The sequence below is a fragment of the Heterodontus francisci genome, chromosome 3 (assembly GCF_036365525.1).
Source record: "Heterodontus francisci isolate sHetFra1 chromosome 3, sHetFra1.hap1, whole genome shotgun sequence".
NCBI lineage: Eukaryota > Metazoa > Chordata > Chondrichthyes > Heterodontiformes > Heterodontidae > Heterodontus > Heterodontus francisci.
Genome location: NC_090373.1, coordinates 171766136 through 171786114, shown reverse-complemented (window position 1 = coordinate 171786114; position 19979 = coordinate 171766136). Strand labels below are relative to the sequence as shown.

General features: G+C 43.8%; 1 protein-coding gene and 1 non-coding gene across 3 annotated transcripts in view; one reads left to right on the top strand and one right to left on the bottom strand.

Moving 5' to 3' along the window:
- LOC137364356 (zinc finger CCCH domain-containing protein 6) overlaps nucleotides 1-19979 on the bottom strand; it is a 68530-nt gene that overhangs the window by 36158 nt on the left and 12393 nt on the right. The gene's annotated exons all lie outside the window — the stretch shown is intronic.
- trnav-aac (transfer RNA valine (anticodon AAC)) lies at nucleotides 5334-5406 on the top strand. Its single transcript has one exon. It is a non-coding gene; the product is annotated as a tRNA-Val (tRNA).

The window sequence follows — 19979 nt, the reverse complement described above, 5'->3', positions numbered from 1 at the left end:
CAAAATAAAGCCATGGGATCTCTTACACTCACCCAAGAGGGAAGGCAGAGCCTTGGTTTGTCTCATTCTCAGACAGTATAGCAGTCTCTCAGTAATGCACTGGAGTGTCAGCTTTGATTTTTGTGCTCAAGTCCTGGAGTGGGTCTTGAAACCAGATCATGTGACTCAGTGCTACCAACGGAGCCACAGCTGGTTACTCAGAAGTTTTACTAGTCAAGTTTCTACAGTTTTACTAATTATTATTAGCCAGTCATTTGTTGACAGGGTATTACTGGCTTGCAATTTTTAATCTCACACTCGATTGCATCAAGAATTTACTATCAAGATATACAGAAACAAAAGCAGCAAAATGACATGGTTTCATGCACGTGAGGTAATATAAATGCATCCTACAAAGAACACTTACATTCCCTCAGCACACACATCATTAATAAATGACTTCAGACATGATGTCACTTATAGAGGCATATGCCAGTCATTCTGCACACACCATGATCCCACAAACACTAAATGCGATTAATTATCAAATGAGATTATTTGAGCAAAAAAATGACAACTAAGAATTTCTTGCTCATCTCTGAATACTGCTAAAAAATCTTTTATGCACACTGGAATAGACTGGTAAGATCACACTTAAATGTCTCAGCCAAACAGTATCATGTTCAACAATTCAGTACTTCCTCAATATTGCTAACAGATTCCTCCAAATTATGTGGTTGACTCTTAAATGCCCTCTGAAATGGTCTAGCAAGCCACTCAGTTGTATCAAACCACTACGAAGTTGAAGAAAAGGAGTGAAACAGGTCAGACCAATCGTCACCGACCTAGGAAGTGAAAGGACAACTGCAAACCCAGCCCCGTCAACCCTCCAAAGTCCTTCTTACTAACATGTGGGGGCTTGTGCCAAAATTGGGAGAGCTGTCTCAGACTAATCAAGCAACAGCCTGACATAGTCATACTGACAGAAGCATACATTACAGGCAATGTCCCAGACACCACCATCACCATCCCTGGGTATGCCCCGTCCCACCAGCAGGACAGACCCACCAGAGTTGGAGGCACAGTGGTATAGAGTCAGGACGGAGCTGCCCTGGGAGACCTCAACATTGACTCTGGACCCCATGAAGTCTCATGGCATCAGGTCAAGCATGGGCAAGGAAATCTCCTGCTGATTACCACCTACCGCCCCCTCCCCTCAGCTGATGAATCAGTGCTTCTCCATGTTGACCACCAATTGGAAGAAGCACAGAGGATAGCAAGGTCACAAAATGTACTCTGTATGGGGGACTTCCATGTCCATCACTAAAAGTGGCACGGTAGCACCACTACTGACCATGCTGGCCAAGTCCTAAAGGATATAGCTGCTAGACTGGGTCTGCGACAGGTGGTGAGGGAACCAAGAGGGAAAAACCTACTTGACCTTGTCCTCACCAATCTACCTATCGCAGATGCATCTGTTGATTATAATATTGGTAGGAGTGACGACCGCACAGTCCTTGTGGAGACGAAGTCCAATCTTCACATGGAGGATACCCACTATCATATTGTGTGGCACTACCGCCATGCTAAATGGGATAGATTTCGAACAGATCTAGCCACTGAAAACTGGGCATCCATGAGGCACTGTGGGCCAGCAGCAGCAGCATTGTATTCAACCACAATCTGTAACCTCTTGGCCCAGAATATCTCTCACTCTACCATTACCATCAAGCCAGGGGACCAACCCTGGTTCAATAAAGAGTGCAGGAGAGCATGCCAGGAACAGAACCAGGCATAACTAAAAATGAGGTGTCAGCCTGGCGAAACTACAACACAGGACTACTTGCATGCCAAACAGCAGAAGCAGCATGCAACAGACAGGGCTAAGCGATTCCACAAGCAACGAATCACTCCTGCCACATCCAGTCCTGAATGGTGGTGGACAATTAAACAACTAACAGGAGGAGGAGGAGGATCCACAAATATTCCCATCTTTAATGATGGGGAAGCCCAGCATGTCAGTGGAAAAGACAAGGCTGACGCATTTTCGTCCATCTTCAACCAGAAGTAACAAGTGGATGATCATCCATCTCAGCGTCCTCCTGAGGTCCCCAGCATCACAAATGTTGGTCATCAGACAATTCGCTCCATGATATCAAGAAACACAAGAACATGAAATAGGAAGAGTAGGCCATTCGGCCCCTCAAGTCTGCCCCGCCATTCAATAGGATCATGGCACATCTGCCCCAGACCTCAACTCCTCTTTTGTGCCAGCTCGTCATAGCCCTCAACTCCGATATTTCAAAAATCTATCTACCTCTTTAAATACTTTGTGATCTAGCCTCCACAACTCTCTGGGGTAGAGAATTCCAGAAATTCACTACCCTCTGAGAAAATAAATTCCTTCGCACCTCAGTTTTAAATGAGTGTCCCCTTATTCTGTAACTATGTCCCCTAGTTCGCGATTCCCCCCCACTAGTGGAAACATCTCCTCAACATCTACCCTGTCAAGCCCCCTCAGAATCTTGTATGGTTCAATAAGATCACCCCTCATTCTTCTGAACTCTAATGAATAAAGGCCTAACCTGTTTAGCTGTTCTTGATAAGTCAACCCTTTCATCCCAGGAATTGCTAACTTTTTGAGTTTCATGCACAAGAACACCCAGATCCCTCTGTGCTGTACTGTTTTGGAGTCTCTCTCCATTTAAATAATAGTCTGCCTTTTGATTCTTCCTACCAAAGTGCATGACCTCACACTTTCCTACATTAAACTACATCTGCCAAGTTTTTGCCCACTCACTCAACCTATCTATATCCCCTTTCAGATTCCTTATGTCCTCATCACAACGTGCCCTTCCATCTATTTCTGTATCGTCAGCAAATTTGGACATATTACACTCTGCCCCCTCCTCCAAGTCATTAATATAGACGGTAAATAATTGAGGCTCTAGGACTGATCCTTGTGGCACTCCACTAGTTACGTCTTTCCAACCTGAAAAAGACCCATTAATCCCGACTCTCTGTCTTCTGTGAGTTAACCAATCCTCAATCCATGCTAATACATTACCCCCAATATCGTGAGCTCCTATCTTGTGCAATAATCTTTTATGTGGCACCTTATTGAATGCCTTCTGGAAATCCAAATACACTACATCTACCTGTTCCCCTTTATCAACTCTGCTTATTACATCCTCAAAGAACTCTAGCAAATTTGTCAAACATGATTTTCCTTTCACAAAAACCATGTTGACTCTGTTTGATTGCATTAAGCTTTTCTAAATGTCCTATTTCTTCCTTAATAATGGACTCTAGCATTTTCCCAACAACCGATGTTAGGCTGACTGGCCTATAGTTTCCCGCTTTTTGTCTCCCTCCTTTCTTGAACTGGGGCGTCACATTAGCAGTTTTCCAATCCAGTGGAATATTTCGACCAAAGCCTCCTCTATCTCTGCAGGAACGTCCTTTAAAACCCTTGGATGCAGGCCATCAGGTCCTGGCGACTTGTCTGCCTTTAGTCCCATTAGTTAGTCAAAACTGCTAAAGGCACTGGATACTGCAAAGGCTATGGGCCCTGACAACATTCTGGCAATAGTACTGAAGGCTTGTGCTCCAGAATGAGCCTCGCTCCTCGCCAAGTTGTTCCAGCACAGCTACAACACTGGCATCTACCCGGCAATGTGGAAAATTGCACAGGTATGATCCGTGCACAAAAAGCAGGACAAATCCAACCCATCCAATTACCACCCCATTAAACTACCTGCGATCATCAGCACTTTCTCAAGGGCTATTAGGGATGGGGAATAAATGCTGGCCTAGCCAGCGACGCCCACATCCCACAAACAAATAAAAATATTGATCAAATCCATGCAGCAGCCTGAATTCTCAACTTTCTGGTTCAGAAGTGTCTGTATCTTAGCCAAGATGATGCTACTGAAAACAGCATTCAGCTCCTCAGTGGACATATAAATTAGTAAAATACAACATTTGATAATCTCCAGTGGGTCTGAATACCAAACTAAATCATATATTTTAAGTAAAATTTCCAAAACAGTTCAGGAAATGAAAGAAACATTTCCCATTTTTGGAATTGGCTTATATATACCGTATACTCTCATGCTAGAATAGGAACCTTGCACATAATTAAACGCAAGTCAGAATCTGATGGCATATACTCCATTTACCTGAATGAGTGCAACTGCAAAACTCAAGAAGCTCAACACTATTCAGGACCATGCAATCCACTTGATCGGCAACCTATCACCACCTAAACATCGACTCCCTCCACACCCAGTGCACAATGGTTCAAGTGTGTACTATCTACAGTTGCACCGGAGCTATTCCTAAGACTTCTTTGACATGACCTCTGAAAGTCACAACACAACCTCCATGACCTAAAAGGACAAGGGCAGGTGTATGGAGCACCATCATCGGAACTAGAAGTAGGCAATTCGGTCTGTTGAGCCTGCTCTGCCATTCTAACAGATCATGGCTGATCATCTATCTCTACGCCATTTTTCCCCCCTCTATCCCCATAACCTTTGATATCAATATCCAAAAATATATTGATTTCTATCTTGAACATGCTCAATAATTGAGCTTTACAGCCCTCTTGGGAATAGAATTCCACAGATTCACCACCTTCTGAGTAAAGAAATTACTCCTCATCTCAGTCTTAAATGGCCTGCCCATTATTCTGAGACTGTGTTCCCTGGTTCTAGACTCACCAGCCAGAGGAAATATCCTATCCACATCGACCCTGTCACACTCTGTAAAAATTTTGTAAGTTTCAATGAGATCACTTCTCATTCTTTGAAACTCTAGAGAATACAGATCCAATTTCTGCAATCTCTCCTCGTAAGGCAATCCCACCATCCCAGGTATTAATCTGGTGAACCTCCGTTGCACTCCCTCTATAGCAAGTTTATCCTTCCTTAGATAAGACGAACAAAACTGTACACAATACTCCACTTGCGGTCTCATTAAGGCTTTATACAATTGCAGCAAGACATCTTTACTTCTGTACTCAAAATCCTTTGCCATGAAGGCCACATACTATTTGCCTTCTTAATTGCTTGCTGACCTGAATACTAGCTTTTTATGACCATAAATAAGGACACCCAGGTCCCTTTGGACATCAACACTTCCCAATCTCTCACCATTTAAGAAATACTCTGCCTTTCTGTTTTTTCTACCAAAGTCAATCACTTCACACTTATTCACATTATAGTCCATTTGCCACGTTCTTGCCCATTCACTTAGCCTGTCCAAATCCCCCTGAAACAAGCACCACAAATCGATTAAGACTGTATAGTTTAACAATACTTGCAGCTTCCTCAGCGCTGCAACTGTGTTGAGTTTCTGTAGTGTAGTGGTGATCACGTTTGCCTAACACGCAAAAGGTCCCTAGTTCGAAACTGGGCAGAAACATTTTCAAAACGAACCCAAATTTAAGGGCGGCACAGTGGCAAGCACCGCAGCCTCACAGCTCCAGGTTCGATTCCCGGTACTGCCTGTGTGGAGTTTGCAAGTTCTCCCTGTGTCTGCGTGGGTTTTCTCCGGGTGCTCCGGTTTCCTCCCACAAGCCAAAAGACTTGCAGGTTGATAGGTAAATTTGCCATTATAAATTGTCACTAGTATAGGTAGGTGGTAGGGAAATATAGGGACAGGTGGGGATGTTTGGTAGGAATATGGGATTAGTGTAGGATTAGTATAAATGGGTGGTTGATGTTCGGCACAGACTCGGTGGGCCGAAGGGCCTGTTTCAGTGCTGTATCTCTAAAAAAAAAACCTCCTTGCATCCTCCTCACAATTTACATTCCCACCTAGTTTTGTTTCATCAGCAAATTTGGAAATATTACAATTGGTGCCCACATCCCAAATCATTTATATAGACTGTAAACAAGCACTGATCCTTACGGTACCTCACTAGTAACAGCCTGCCATCGTGAGAATGACCTATTTATTCCTACTCTCTGCTTTCTCAGTTTACCAATTCTCAATCCATTGCAGTATATTACCTCCAATCTGATGTGCTCTAATCTTGTTCACTAGCCTCCTGTGTGGGACATCAAAAGCAAATCCAAATACACCACATCCACTAGTTCTCCTTTATTTATGCGACAAGTAACATCCCCTCTCACAATTCCATGTTGACTCTGCCCAATCATATTATTTTCCAAGTGTCCAGTTATCTCATGCTTTATAATAGATTCTAACATTTTCCCTACCACTGACGCCAAACTAACAGGGGTTACCATTGACCAGAAACTGAACTGGACCAGCCATATAAATACTAGGGCTACAGGAGCAGGTCAGATGCTGAGAATTCTGTAGTAACACCTCCCGACTTCTGTCCACCATCTACAAGGCACAGGTGTGATGGAATACTCTCCACTTGTCTGGATGGATGCAGATCCAACAACGCTCACTGTAGATGGTGGACAGGCTGTGGGGAGTCCTAAGGAGAGTTACTCACCGCAGAATTCCCAGCATCTGACCTGTTCTTGTAGCCACAGTATTTATATGGCTGGTCCAGTTTCTGGTCAACGGTGACCCCTAGGATGTTGATAGTGGGGGATTCAGCAATGGTAATGACATCGAATATCAAGGGGAGATGGTTGGACTCTCTCTTGTTGGAGATGGTCATTGCCTGGCACTTATGTGGCACGGATGTTACCTACCACATATCAGCCCAAGCCTGAAATGTTCTCCAGGTCTTGATGCATATGGACACGAACAGCTTCAGTATCTGAGAAGTTGCGAATGGTGAACATTGCACCATCATTAGTGAACACTCCCACTTCTGACCTTGTGATGGAGGGAAGGTCATTGATGAAGCAGCTGGAAATGGTGAGGCTGAGGACAGTACCCTGAGGAACTCCTGCAGTGATGTCCTGGGACTGAGATGATTGACCTCCAACAACCACAACCATCTTCCTTTGTGCTAAGCAAGACTCCAGCCAGTCTGCTTGAGCTCATCATTTCAGCATAATTATTGCCAGATTGTGCACTTCAGCTATATAAACCGCATAGGACAAATGGATAGTCCTGATTTAAAACTGCATGGGTAACTGCAGTACCACGCTGAAATTATATAATCTACGACAGAAAATTAAACGAAAAAAAGTATTTTCTGATACTAGCTTAGAGTAAATAACTTACCAAACCCTATACGTAAAGTTGACATTATAGACAGTATCGGTTAAATATTATGATATTTTATATTTACACCATGCATGAAGAGCACACCAACTGGTTACCGTATACTGTAATTTCTTCCAAAAGAGTTAGCAATCTGTATCGGGCTTCATTTTTATTTTAGCAGTATAAGAGTAGCTAGTCGCATAGTTGTAACTATCACAGTTCTGGCAGCAGGATCAAAAGAAAGGTGAGCAATATGTTTGGTGGACTTCAGTTAATTCAGGATTTTGCATGGAGCTGATTAGAAGTTAAGCTAATTTAGAAATATGATAGATTCCATTCCCTTATTTATGGGTCAGTACTCTTTTCATTATGAAAGACTGCACAAATTGTGTAAATAAAAGATTCATATAACTGTTATGACTACCTAGTTATTTGAAGCATGTGCTTAATTTGAGCCTTGTTCATACTGTAAACTGTGTGTCCACCTATCAAGATACATGAATATATATTCCAGACACAAGTCATATAAGTGTATTATACTTCAAAGTCTAGCATCTAAAATTGATTTTTGGAGGGTAGTGGGGGTGCAAGCAGGGAAGAAAATAGAAAAGACATGACTGATAATAGCAAAATTGGTATTGATAATGTTATGACACCCAGAGTTCCTTTCCAATTGAAAAGGTCATCCATGTATATATAAACTAAATGTACTTTCTATTTTTCTTTTACAAAAATACATGTTTTACATCAGTAGGGATCACTAAGTAACACCATACCATCACTGCCATTGCCCTTCACGGCAATGCTTGTGACAATCAGAGCCAAAGCTCTGGTATGAAAAGTGACGACCAGAACAATTACCCAATGTATAGATTACTAATCCACACAAACTGATATGTTGGATTAGCAACTTCTATGCTGGGCTATAAGAGATTATTCACAATACCACCTGCAGACTCCAGCTTTGTGGACATTTTCTAAAAAGCTGTACAAAGATCAGGTAATAAATAAATGCGGATTTTACAATAGTGATGTACTGCAACTTTAAGATGAGCTTCTTGTGCATGGAGCTTCTTCACCTTCTGAGAAAGATGTTTCTTCAAATTTTAAAGTCAAAATAAAATATATTTATTTACATTGACAATATTTAGCACAGTGCTCAAATTTCAGAAATATTAAAAAATGAATCTGTGTAAGAGCACCACTGTTATTCCTCCCTTCAATGACATACGTAGTTTCTGTCAGAAAGGGAGGTGGGATAGAATGAGAGGTGAAAAAAGTACCAATTGTGTGGAATTTGAATTGAACTGAAAAGCACACCACCAAAGCAACTTAGTGCAAGAAAGAAACTAAGATCAATCGATGCAGTTTTACTCAAATTTACTGCAACAGCACTACAAATAATACATAAGCTCTGATCCAAAAACAGGAAAAGATAATATGCACAGAAATTGCTGAATGCAATTAAGCTAGAGCAATAAGAAAGCAAGCAATGGAGAGGGTTACAAACTGGCTGCAGAAACATTGTCAAATGCGCAGCAAGCAAAATTAAAGAAATTAAGATAAAAAATAAAAATTGATCCTGATGCCAGGTAAATAAGCTTAAAGAGTGCAGTCAGCATCAATTAGAATTAAATTAAATAAGAACAAACTAGTTTAGCTTTTTCACTTAGCAATCAAGTAGTAATAAATGTAGGAATATAGCAAGCAATAGGAAAAATTTCCAAAGCTTCTACACTAACACCCCATTTTGGAAATACATTCAAATGCAAAATTATACCAAACTACAGATGTTAGGAATTCCCACATATATTCCCAAGTAGCAACACAGGTGCTATGACAAGCCAGCACGAATGTGAAAATTTAACTATAAATTATAAAGGTTCAACTTTCAAAGCTACAACCTTTTGGATAAAGCTGGTTCTATTGCTCAACTACTAGTCATAAATACGTGTTTTACATCAGCACTAAGTTGGTTATTTTTGGCAAAGCACAAATTCATCACCAAACTAATGTTGCAATATTATTTAAACTATTAATGCCCTAATGAAGCAATCACTTTAAATTGAAATCTTCAATTAACTGATGTCAATTGAGTACTAATGGACATAGAAAGACATCAGTTTACAGCTTGTTTTAAATTTAGGGTCTATGTGAAATTTGGCAATTTTAAATTGTTGAGCTCAAGGTTGAATGAACATGAATTGACACATCAAACAATGCACTGACACTGTGCAAGTTCCTAACCTTTCTTAGCTGGAATAATTAGTGCTGTCGGGGAAACTTTATGGATGGAAAAGTAAGTTTTATAAAAACACAAACAAAAAATATCTTGGCTTTTAATTTTACTGAAGGAGTATAGTGCATCTAATAAAACATGGAAAGCAGGTCTTGTAGATAACTCTGGCAATTGTTAAAAGGAACCTGGTATTTAGGAAGATACTTCTGAAGTATGGTTACAATCTGCACAGCTGCCGATACTTTAATCTCCGATCCTGCTGTCTTCACAGTCCAGAGTGTCTGCAGCCACGGCATGCGGCAAGTCCATTGAGGTGAAGAAGGAGCTGCGGGACCCGAGAGAAGTCCTGTGAAAAGGTGCCCCGAACACCCAAAACATCCACGAACGGCCCCCCCGGCCGCAACTTCAAAGCGCCCGCGGGAGATGGCTCGGAGAGCATCTGCAGCGCACTGTCGGCAATGCTGCATGCCTTTATTTAAACCACTGCAAAAAAAAAAACCCTTAGCAAATGTAATCACCTCTAAGTCTGCCAAATGATGCTTCACCTCCCGAAGGACGTGGATGAGCTTTCCGGACGTCGATGGTGGGCACTGAGGAAATGGCTTATTACCTGCACCAGATTCCACCCCCCCTCCCTCCCCCTTTACCCCCCTTCCACCCCCCCCCACCCCCGTCCCCTTCCCTGCTCCACCCTCTCAGCTCACCCCCTCACAACCCCGTCCCAGCCCGCCCCCCCTCGCACCATCTTCACCCCGCACCCCCTTCCCCTGCACCCCCCCCCCCCCACCCCCTCCCTCTACCCCTCCCCCTTGCATCCCCTCCTCCCACCGGCACCATCCTACACCTGTGTAGGGGCCCCAACAACCCCACTGCCTTGTGGGCGTCTCGGGAGAGACCAAGGCTAAGGGAGTAAACCCTAACAGAAAATCCGGAGCGGAACCCCGTAGGCGGTCATGTGTCACCTTTGGCATGTTTCCGGCAGTTCCTGCAGCCATACTGGTGCCAAACGTCGTGTCCTGCACTCCTTTGGACCCCACCAGAAAGGCTGAGAGGGGGGTTTTGACGACTGGGCAACTCTCAACCTCCATAAATTTGCCCAGGCATGCGCCATGGAGAGGTCACTCCATAGTTGCCTCACAGCGACTGAAACAACACGGAAGGCAGCAGTTACGGGTTATAAGTCCAGATAAATTGGCGTAGAAACTGGGCGCCACGGGTTGCCTTTGTCGGTGGGAGAGGTCATTGCACCTCACTGGACAGCTACCGCCTGCCTCAAACCGGGCAGCCCCCGGTCAATAAGGTTCTGTCCCGCCACAGTCTGCCTGCTTCAATGGGTGCTTGGAGCTCAGGGTCATTGCCCGAAAGGTGGACTGATACACCGCACCAAACAACATGAAAAAAGGAAAGAAGGTACCAGCCCTTCGCTTTGCAAGCTGGAACGTCAGAACTATGTGTCCTGGCCTGTCGGAAGACCTTACACAAATCAACGATTCTCGGAAGACCGCCATCATTAACAACGAGCTCAGTAGACTCAATGTGGACATTGCAGCACTTCAGGAGACTCGCCTCCCCGCGAGTGGCTCTCTAGCAGAGCAAGACTACACCTTCTTCTGGCAGGGCAGGGATCCTGAAGAACCAAGACAGCATGGAGTGGGCTTCGCCATCAGAAACTCCTTGCTCAGCATGATAGAGCCTCCCTCAAATGGCTCGGAACGCATACTGTCCATCCGACTGCTCACCACCTCTGGTCCAGTACACCTACTCAGCATCTATGCTCCAACACTCTGTTCCGCACCTGAAGCTAAAGACCAGTATATGAACAACTCCATAACATTAGCAGCATCCCCAACACCGAACACCTATTCCTGCTGGGGGACTTTAATGCCAGGGTTGGGGCCGACCATGACTCATGGCCCTCCTGCCTTGGGCGCTATGGCGTTGGAAGGATGAATGAGAACGGGCAGAGACTGCTTGAGTTGTGTACCTATCATAACCTCTGCATCACCAACTCGTTCTTTCACACTAAACCCTGTCACCAGGTTTCATGGAGGCACCCAAGATCACGTCGTTGGCACCAGCTAGACCTCATTGTCACAAGGCGAGCCGCCTTAAACAGTGTTCAAATCACACGCAGCTTCCACAGTGCGGACTGCGACACCGACCACTCCCTGGTGTGCAGCAAGGTTAGACTCAGACCAAAGAAGTTGCATCATTCCAAGCAGAAGGGCCACCCGCGCATCAACACGAGCAGAATTTCTCACCCACAGCTGTTACAAAAATTTCTAAATTCACTTGTAACAGCCCTTCAAAACACTCCCACAGGGGATGCTGAGACCAAGTGGGCCCACATCAGAGACGCCATCTATGAGTCAGCTTTGACCACCTACGGCAAAAGTGCGAAGAGAAATGCAGACTGGTTTCAATCTCATAATGAAGAGCTGGAACCTGTCATAGCCGCTAAGCGCATTGCACTTTTGAACTACAAGAAAGCCCCCAGCGATTTAACATCCGCAGCACTTAAAGCAGCCAGAAGTACTGCACAAAGAACAGCTAGGCGTTGCGCAAACGACTACTGGCAACACCTATGCAGTCATATTCAGCTGGCCTCAGACACCGGAAACATCAGAGGAATGTATGATGGCATGAAGAGAGCTCTTGGGCCAACCATCAAGAAGATCACCCCCCTCAAATCTAAATCGGGGGACATAATCACTGACCAACGCAAACAGATGGACCGCTGGGTTGAGCACTACCTAGAACTGTACTCCAGGGAGAATGCTGTCACTGAGACTGCCCTCAATGCAGCCCAGCCTCTACCAGTCATGGATGAGCTGGACATACAGCCAACCAAATCGGAACTCAGTGATGCCATTGATTCCCTAGCCAGCGGAAAAGCCCCTGGGAAGGACAGCATTACCCCTGAAATAATCGAGAGTGCCAAGCCTGCTATACTCTCAGCACTACATGAACTGCTATGCCTGTGCTGGGACGAGGGAGCAGTACCCCAGGACATGCGCGATGCCAACATCATCACCCTCTATAAAAACAAAGGTGACCGCGGTGACTGCAACAACTACCGTGGAATCTCCCTGCTCAGCATAGTGGGGAAAGTCTTTGCTCGAGTCGCTCTGAACAGGCTCCAGAAGCTGGCCGAGCGCGTCTACCCTGAGGCACAGTGTGGCTTTCGTGCAGAGAGATCGACTATTGACATGCTGTTCTCCCTTCGTCAGATACAGGAGAAATGCCGTGAACAACAGATGCCCCTCTACATTGCTTTCATTGATCTCACCAAAGCCTTTGACCTCGTCAGCAGACGTGGTCTCTTCAGACTACTAGAAAAGATCGGATGTCCACCAAAGCTACTAAGTATCATCACCTCATTCCATGACAATATGAAAGGCACAATTCAACATGGTGGCTCCTCATCAGAGCCCTTTCCTATCCTGAGTGGTGTGAAACAGGGCTGTGTTCTCGCACCCACACTTTTTGGGATTTTCTTCTCCCTGCTGCTTTCACATGCGTTCAAATCCTCTGAAGAAGGAATTTTCCTCCACACAAGATCAGGGGGCAGGTTGTTCAACCTTGCCCGTCTAAGAGCGAAGTCCAAAGTACGGAAAGTCCTCATCAGAGAACTCCTCTTTGCTGACGATGCTGCTTTAACATCTCACACTGAAGAATGCCTGCAGAGTCTCATCGACAGGTTTGCGTCTGCCTGCAATGAATTTGGCCTAACCATCAGCCTCAAGAAAACGAACATCATGGGGCAGGATGTCAGAAATGCTCCATCCATCAATATTGGCGACCACGCTCTGGAAGTGGTTCAAGAGTTCACCTACCTAGGCTCAACTATCACCAGTAACCTGTCTCTAGATGCAGAAATCAACAAGCGCATGGGTAAGGCTTCCACTGCTATGTTCAGACTGGCCAAGAGAGTGTGGGAAAATGGCGCACTGACACGGAACACAAAAGTCCGAGTGTATCAGGCCTGTGTCCTCAGTACCTTGCTCTACGGCAGCGAGGCCTGGACAACGTATGCCAGCCAAGAGCGACGTCTCAATTCATTCCATCTTCGCTGCCTTCGGAGAATACTTGGCATCAGGTGGCAGGACTATATCTCCAACACAGAAGTCCTTGAAGCGGCCAACATCCCCAGCTTATACACACTACTGAGTCAGCGGCGCTTGAGATGGCTTGGCCATGTGAGCCGCATGGAAGATGGCAGGATCCCCAAAGACACATTGTACAGCGAGCTCGCCACTGGTATCAGACCCACCGGCCGTCCATGTCTCCGTTATAAAGACGTCTGCAAACGCGACATGAAATCGTGTGACATTGATCACAAGTCGTGGGAGTCAGTTGCCAGCATTCGCCAGAGCTGGCGGGCAGCCATAAAGACAGGGCTAAATTGTGGCGAGTCGAAGAGACTTAGTAGTTGGCAGGAAAAAAGACAGAGGCGCAAGGGGAGAGCCAACTGTGCAACAGCCCCAACAAACAAATTTCTCTGCAGCACCTGTGGAAGAGCCTGTCACTCCAGAATTGGCCTTTATAGCCACTCCAGGCGCTGCTTCACAAACCACTGACCACCTCCAGGCGCGTATCCATTGTCTCTCGAGATAAGGAGGCCCAAAAGAAAAAGAATGGTTACAATCTAAAACAATCATACACCATTATAAAAACAATCTTTTCCAGAAACTTAGCAACATCATCCTTTAAAAAGGATTGCTGGCCTCAAAACATTCAGAAAGGTTTGGGTACTTAGGAAAGATTCTGTTCAATATGGATGTTAGTAGGGATATAAGAAACTAAAAGAGGGTATACCTGTTTAGTGGAACAGTGGTATGCGATCAAGGTTTTTTTTTAAAAAGATACAGCGACTCCTTCAATAACTATGAAAACGCAGATGCTTTCCTGCAGTCCACAGACATTCATTTCATATTTACTTCCTCTGTTTTCCCTCCTCAAAGTTTCCAAGCACCAACTATCCCAGCTATGAAAGTGATCCAAAGACATTGTTGGTTAGCATTCAGCTGCTGTAAATATACATGTACCGTATTGGATACAAATCAAAAGAGCTACAGTATTGCTGTTGATATTGGTCAAACCCACCTAAATGTAGCCAGGATATTCTTGCCATTGGAAGAGTAAAGAGGGAAACATCTAAGGCAATTTATTTCCTGGTACCAGAATTACATGACTAATGCATTTTCATTGCTCTCTTTGGAAGAATAATTTGAGGGACCATTAAAGCATTCAGGGATCAGAGGAAATCAAATCAAAATTTGAAAGATAGGTCAAGAAAAATTTCTTTCAAACAAAGAAAAAAAATGCCATGTTAAAAATCTTAGGCCTGCATGGACTCCTGATCAACTTTGCCAGAATATGTCCACATTTATAACGGAAACTGTACCTATAATTATAGTGTAATACATTTACATACCCAGTTTCCATTATAACTAGGAGCTTATAATAAAAATGTAACAGGACAGAATGCACCACTTTAAAATTAGGATTAAATTACATTTCACCACCCCCGCTCCCACCACTACCACCTCTTACACCACTTGACCTGAAGAAGTCACCTAGTGTGCAACGTTATGGGTAATATATAAGTTTGTGAATCAAAGTCATTAGGGAATATTATTGAAGCCAATCTTAGTAAATTGACTCAAGAAGTAACGATGCATTTCTAGAGAAGTCAGGGTGGTGCAGGTGTTAAGGGATGTGATGAAAATAGTATAAGCAGGGTTGAGATAAAAAAAAAGGAAAGGCTTTCCTGGACAAAGGGTGATTGTCTGTTCTTAAGAACTCATGTATAACCGAGGACACTTTCCTGTTTCCCTTCTGCTGTCAAGCAACATGTACTAAAGACAGATGTGATGGGATACTTTTGCTGATCACTATCACATCTAAGCAGAACAATGGTGATAGTCGGAACTCCTGGGTTGAAGTTCTGAAGACTATAAAGGCTCAGTGGTTTTCAAAAGTTTAATTTGTTAACCGTTAAGTACAGTTACAGCACACCATCCATTCGAATGAGGTAGCTCACACACAGTATCTTGAATTTCACTATTAAAATGTATGCCTCAGTTCATTTTCACAGTTTCTGGAATCTATACTTTGCTCAGTATGTGGGTCAAGAGAGAAGTGCACATCTAAATCAAGATCAATGACATTAAATGCCATACAATACTACTGCAATCACTTTTTAAATGTTAATTATCCCCTTCGCCTTGTCTGGAAAAGGATCAAATCAAAATTCGTCATGACCTTCCTAACCCATTTATTCTTTGCAATTATGAATTTTGGCTTAGGTTGGTTAGTGACCATAGATCTCGATTGCACACTTTGATCTGGGTGCTGTAAGATATGCGCACGATCCTATGTACTACAGCTGATGACGTGACATGCACCCCATGGAAAACAAACAAGCAAATTGAGGCCTCTGATCAACAGTTCTCCTGGACAATGCAGTTCAAATTATAAATGGGAAAACCATTCTACTACCTTGTTAGCATATCACTTGTGGTGACATTAGTAATGTTCTAAAAATATTTTACTATTTAGTTATGAAACCACCCAAAGAGGGGTAATACATCATTGTCGCAGTACTTCGCAAGGATAGTGTGATAGAGGGTGGTACTGAAAGGAAGTGGGACAATGCTTCAGGATGTCAGCTGGCATGAGGGCCAGGGAGGTGGGTGTTTAGCAGTTTAGTGAGAATAGGGACGAGGAGGCAGGAGGTGGACCTTTTGGATAAGATGAGCTTAAGAGAGATCATGAGAAGCAGAAGATGAAACTAGAAAGAAAGAGATGCGGAGAGTGGAAAGGAGGTTTTTACAGAAGAAGGTTTAGCTTTGTGGACAAGGAGAACGGGGAACAGCCAAGGCAGCTGAATTGATGGTTTCTATCTTTGTGGCAAAGAAATTCATGAGCTCCTCGCATTTGATGTTGGAAGCAAGGGTGTGGGCAGCTGGGAAGAGGGGTTTGAGGAGGAGTATGGCAGTGGAGAAAAACCACCAGAGGTTACCTCTGTTTTCCAGCATAGTCCTAGAGTGGTTTTGTTTGCCTTGTGGCCAAACAAAGAAAGGATCATGGTTGGATAATGGAAAGCTAAAGCTTGCATAGAAATCAGTTAATTCTCTCATGCTCACAAAATCCCACCCAAATATGTTTTTGCTAGCATGAATGCAGATATATAGCAATTGTCAGCTAAGAGCTAATCAGCAACTAAGATTACTAGAAAGGGACATGATTAAAATAGATACTAGTGGCTAATCAAACTGCTTAAAATTCACCAATATTTGAAAAGTCACATCATTCTTGGCCAATCAAGCTTGAAAAAGGGAGACCTTAAATTAGACAGATTATTAAAGCTTGGTTATGGTTCAAAAATTCTCCACAACAAAACTTTTTTTTTTAAAAAGCTGTAAACTCTCCCTATCTATAAAAATCAAAAAAGCTGTCCATAAATAAGTGTTATAGACTACAGAAAAATATAAAGTCCAATGACTTCATAAATAGCACAAGCAGTTTACTGGATTCAAACTGTAGCATGCTTCCAGCTACTGCTCTGCTGCTAAAAATACAAACTTAAGAGTGAACTAACACCAATCTTGTGACTGCCAATCACTCTCAGACAAATGAATCTGAAGTGCAGTATTTCTCCCTCCTCAAAGACATCAACTTATTGTTGCTTACAGATTCACAGTTGCTTGCCATCATCGAGTACCATGCCCAAGTAGCCATTCTTTCTGTAAGCCTCATCAACAAATGTCAACTAAGATGGTTAGATTGTCGCCAAAGGTCTCAATAACTAGGAGCAGGAACCATGGCAGATTATTCCCCCTACCCAGAGATCTACAGCTAATCATAGCCTTCCACTCCTTTCCCAATTTCAATCATCTCAGTCCAGGCAGCAAACTCAGCATCTCAACAATAGTGCACTGACTCAATGAGTCACTTGGAGAAATCTGTTGGCAATTTAATTTGCCTGCAACCTAAATACAATAATCATTCAAATTAACACACTTAATTTAACTAATTCTGATGGATGCCATTGGTCCATCTAGCCGACACTCCTAAACCTCGCAACAGGATTCTTACTGTGATTTTGGAACTAACATTCTGCCAGTATGGACAATGGACAAGGACAGGAACAAGATGACTGCAACTTCCCTGCAGTCAGTAAGTAGCCTATGAACACGCACATGAATAATGCCTACTTGCAACATTACTTGTTGGCATTTCTTCCCGAAGACTTTGGGAAGGTTGTACTCATCAGTTGCAGGCCCGCTGGTGGCTAGTCAGGCCTATCCAAAACTGGCGGATTCTCTCACAGCAGGTGCAAGTGAAGGTGTAGTCGCTGCTGGAGCAAATGGATCTATACTTCTCCTTTGCTCTTTCATGCTGGTTTTTCGCTCAGTCTCAAAGGCGTCTGTAGCCCTCCTGATGTAGCATCTCCAGGCATCACAATCTATGGCCTGCGCTTCCCACTGGAAATTGTCGATGTGACACATAGAGAGGGACTTCTTCAGGAAGTCCTTCAAGGGTCTGCATGGGGCCCCTCTGTTCCTTTTACCCATGGTCAGCTCTCCATACAACATGATCTTGGGCAGGCGACTGTCGTCCATCTGGGCAACGTGATCCACCCAACGCAGTTGGCTTTGCAGGAGGATGGCCTTGATGCTGGTGATGTTGGCTGTTTCCAGCATGCAATGTTTGTGATGCAGTCCTGCCAGCGGATCTTGAGGATGCTGTGGAGGCAGGACTGATGGAAGTACTTTAGAAGGCGTACATGACGGTAGGATAAGACCCATGACTTGGGGCCATACATAGAAACATAGTAGGCCATTCGGCCCTTCAAGCCTGCACCGCCATTCAATACAATCTTGGCTGATCATCCAAACTCAGTACCCTGTTCCCGCTTTCACCCCATAACCCTTAAGCCCTAAGAACTATGTCTAACTCTTTCTTCAATATATTTAATGATTTGGCCTCAACTGCTTTCTGTGGTAGAGAATTCCAGAAGGATGGTGAGGATTACAGCTTTGTACATTGAGTTTGGCCTGTGCTCTGAAGCTGTTTTTACTCCACACTCGTTTTTAGAGTCTGCCAAGTGCACTTTTTGCTTTTGAGAGCCTATTGTCCACTTCCTTGTCTTTGGTGGCATCAAACGAGATGACACTCCCTAAATAAGTAAACTGCTTGACAGCATTCAGCTTGGTTCCCTTAATGACAATGCTTGATAGTCTATATTCTTCTTGGGGTGCAGGCTGATGCAGATGCAGGATTTCAGTTTTCTTTAAACTGATTTTTAGTCCAAAAAGTTTTGCTGTCTCAGAAAAATGTATTGTTATATGTTGCAGGTCTGACTGACAGTGGGCCAGGAGAGCACAGTCATCGGCGAAAAGGTGGTCACGGATGAGTTTGTGTGTCTTTGTGTGAGCCTGAAGACGCCCGAGGTTGAAAAGACCTCCAGCAGCCCAGAAGTGTACATAAATTCCCTCCTTGAGGTGTTCTGTTGCCTTCTGCAGCATCATGCTAAAAAAGATGGTGAATAAAGTTGGGGTCAGCACACATCCCTACTTCACGCCATTGGAGATCCGGGAGGGACTCGAGTGGTCGCCGTTTTGCTGGACTTGTCCGTACTGATTTTCATGAAACTGCTTCACCATTGCCAGGAACCATGTTTTACAAGGATTTTCCAAAGTCCATCTCTGCTCACAGTGTGAAATGCCTTGGTGAGGTCTACGGAAGTGACGTACAGGCCTTTGTTTTGCTCACGACACTTTTCTTGTCATTGTCTGATTGCAAATACCATGTCTTGGTGCCTCTATTTGCTCTGAAACCACAGTGGCTCTCTGGGAAGTTTTCTTCCGCAATGGTAGGCACAAGCCTGTTCAGAAGTATTCCAGCCAGGATCTTCCCAGCAATAGAAAGGAGGGTGATCCCACGGTTGTTGGAGCTGTCTGATTTTTCTCCTTTGTTTTTGTACAAGGTGATAACATCACAACGATCCCGTGAAATCCTGCTCTGTTCCCAGCAAGCTGTGAAAAACTCATGGAGCTTGGTGTATAGGACAGGGCCACCATGCTTCAAGGCTTTGGGTGGAATTCCATCGGTTCTGGGAGCTTTGTTATTTTTCATCTGGTTGATGGCGGTCAGTTACCAAGTTACTAACACTTGATTTATTGCTTAATGCAATTCCATAACATACTCATGACAGAATAAAATTAGCCGGGATAAAAGAAATGTTGATTTTAACGTTTCAAGTTTCCAATTATTTCTTGCTTGGGTTGCTAGGATGTTTTCTGGAAGTGACAGAAATTATGTGGTTTCCTCCAGCTGACAAGATACTCAAGTCATTACAGACTACTTAACGAAATATAACGGGATGTGCCAAGTTATGCTGCAATTTAGTTAACAGAGATAGATAATGCCATAACTTAGAATCGCAAAGCATTACTTTTAAATACAACAGCTGAATCTCTATTATTACAACCATTAGATCTTTACAATGCCACGAGCAAGTCCAGAAAATAATCAAAAAGGCTAATGGAATGCTAGCCTTTATATCTAGAGGATTGGAGTATAAAGACACAGAGGTTATGCTGCAGCT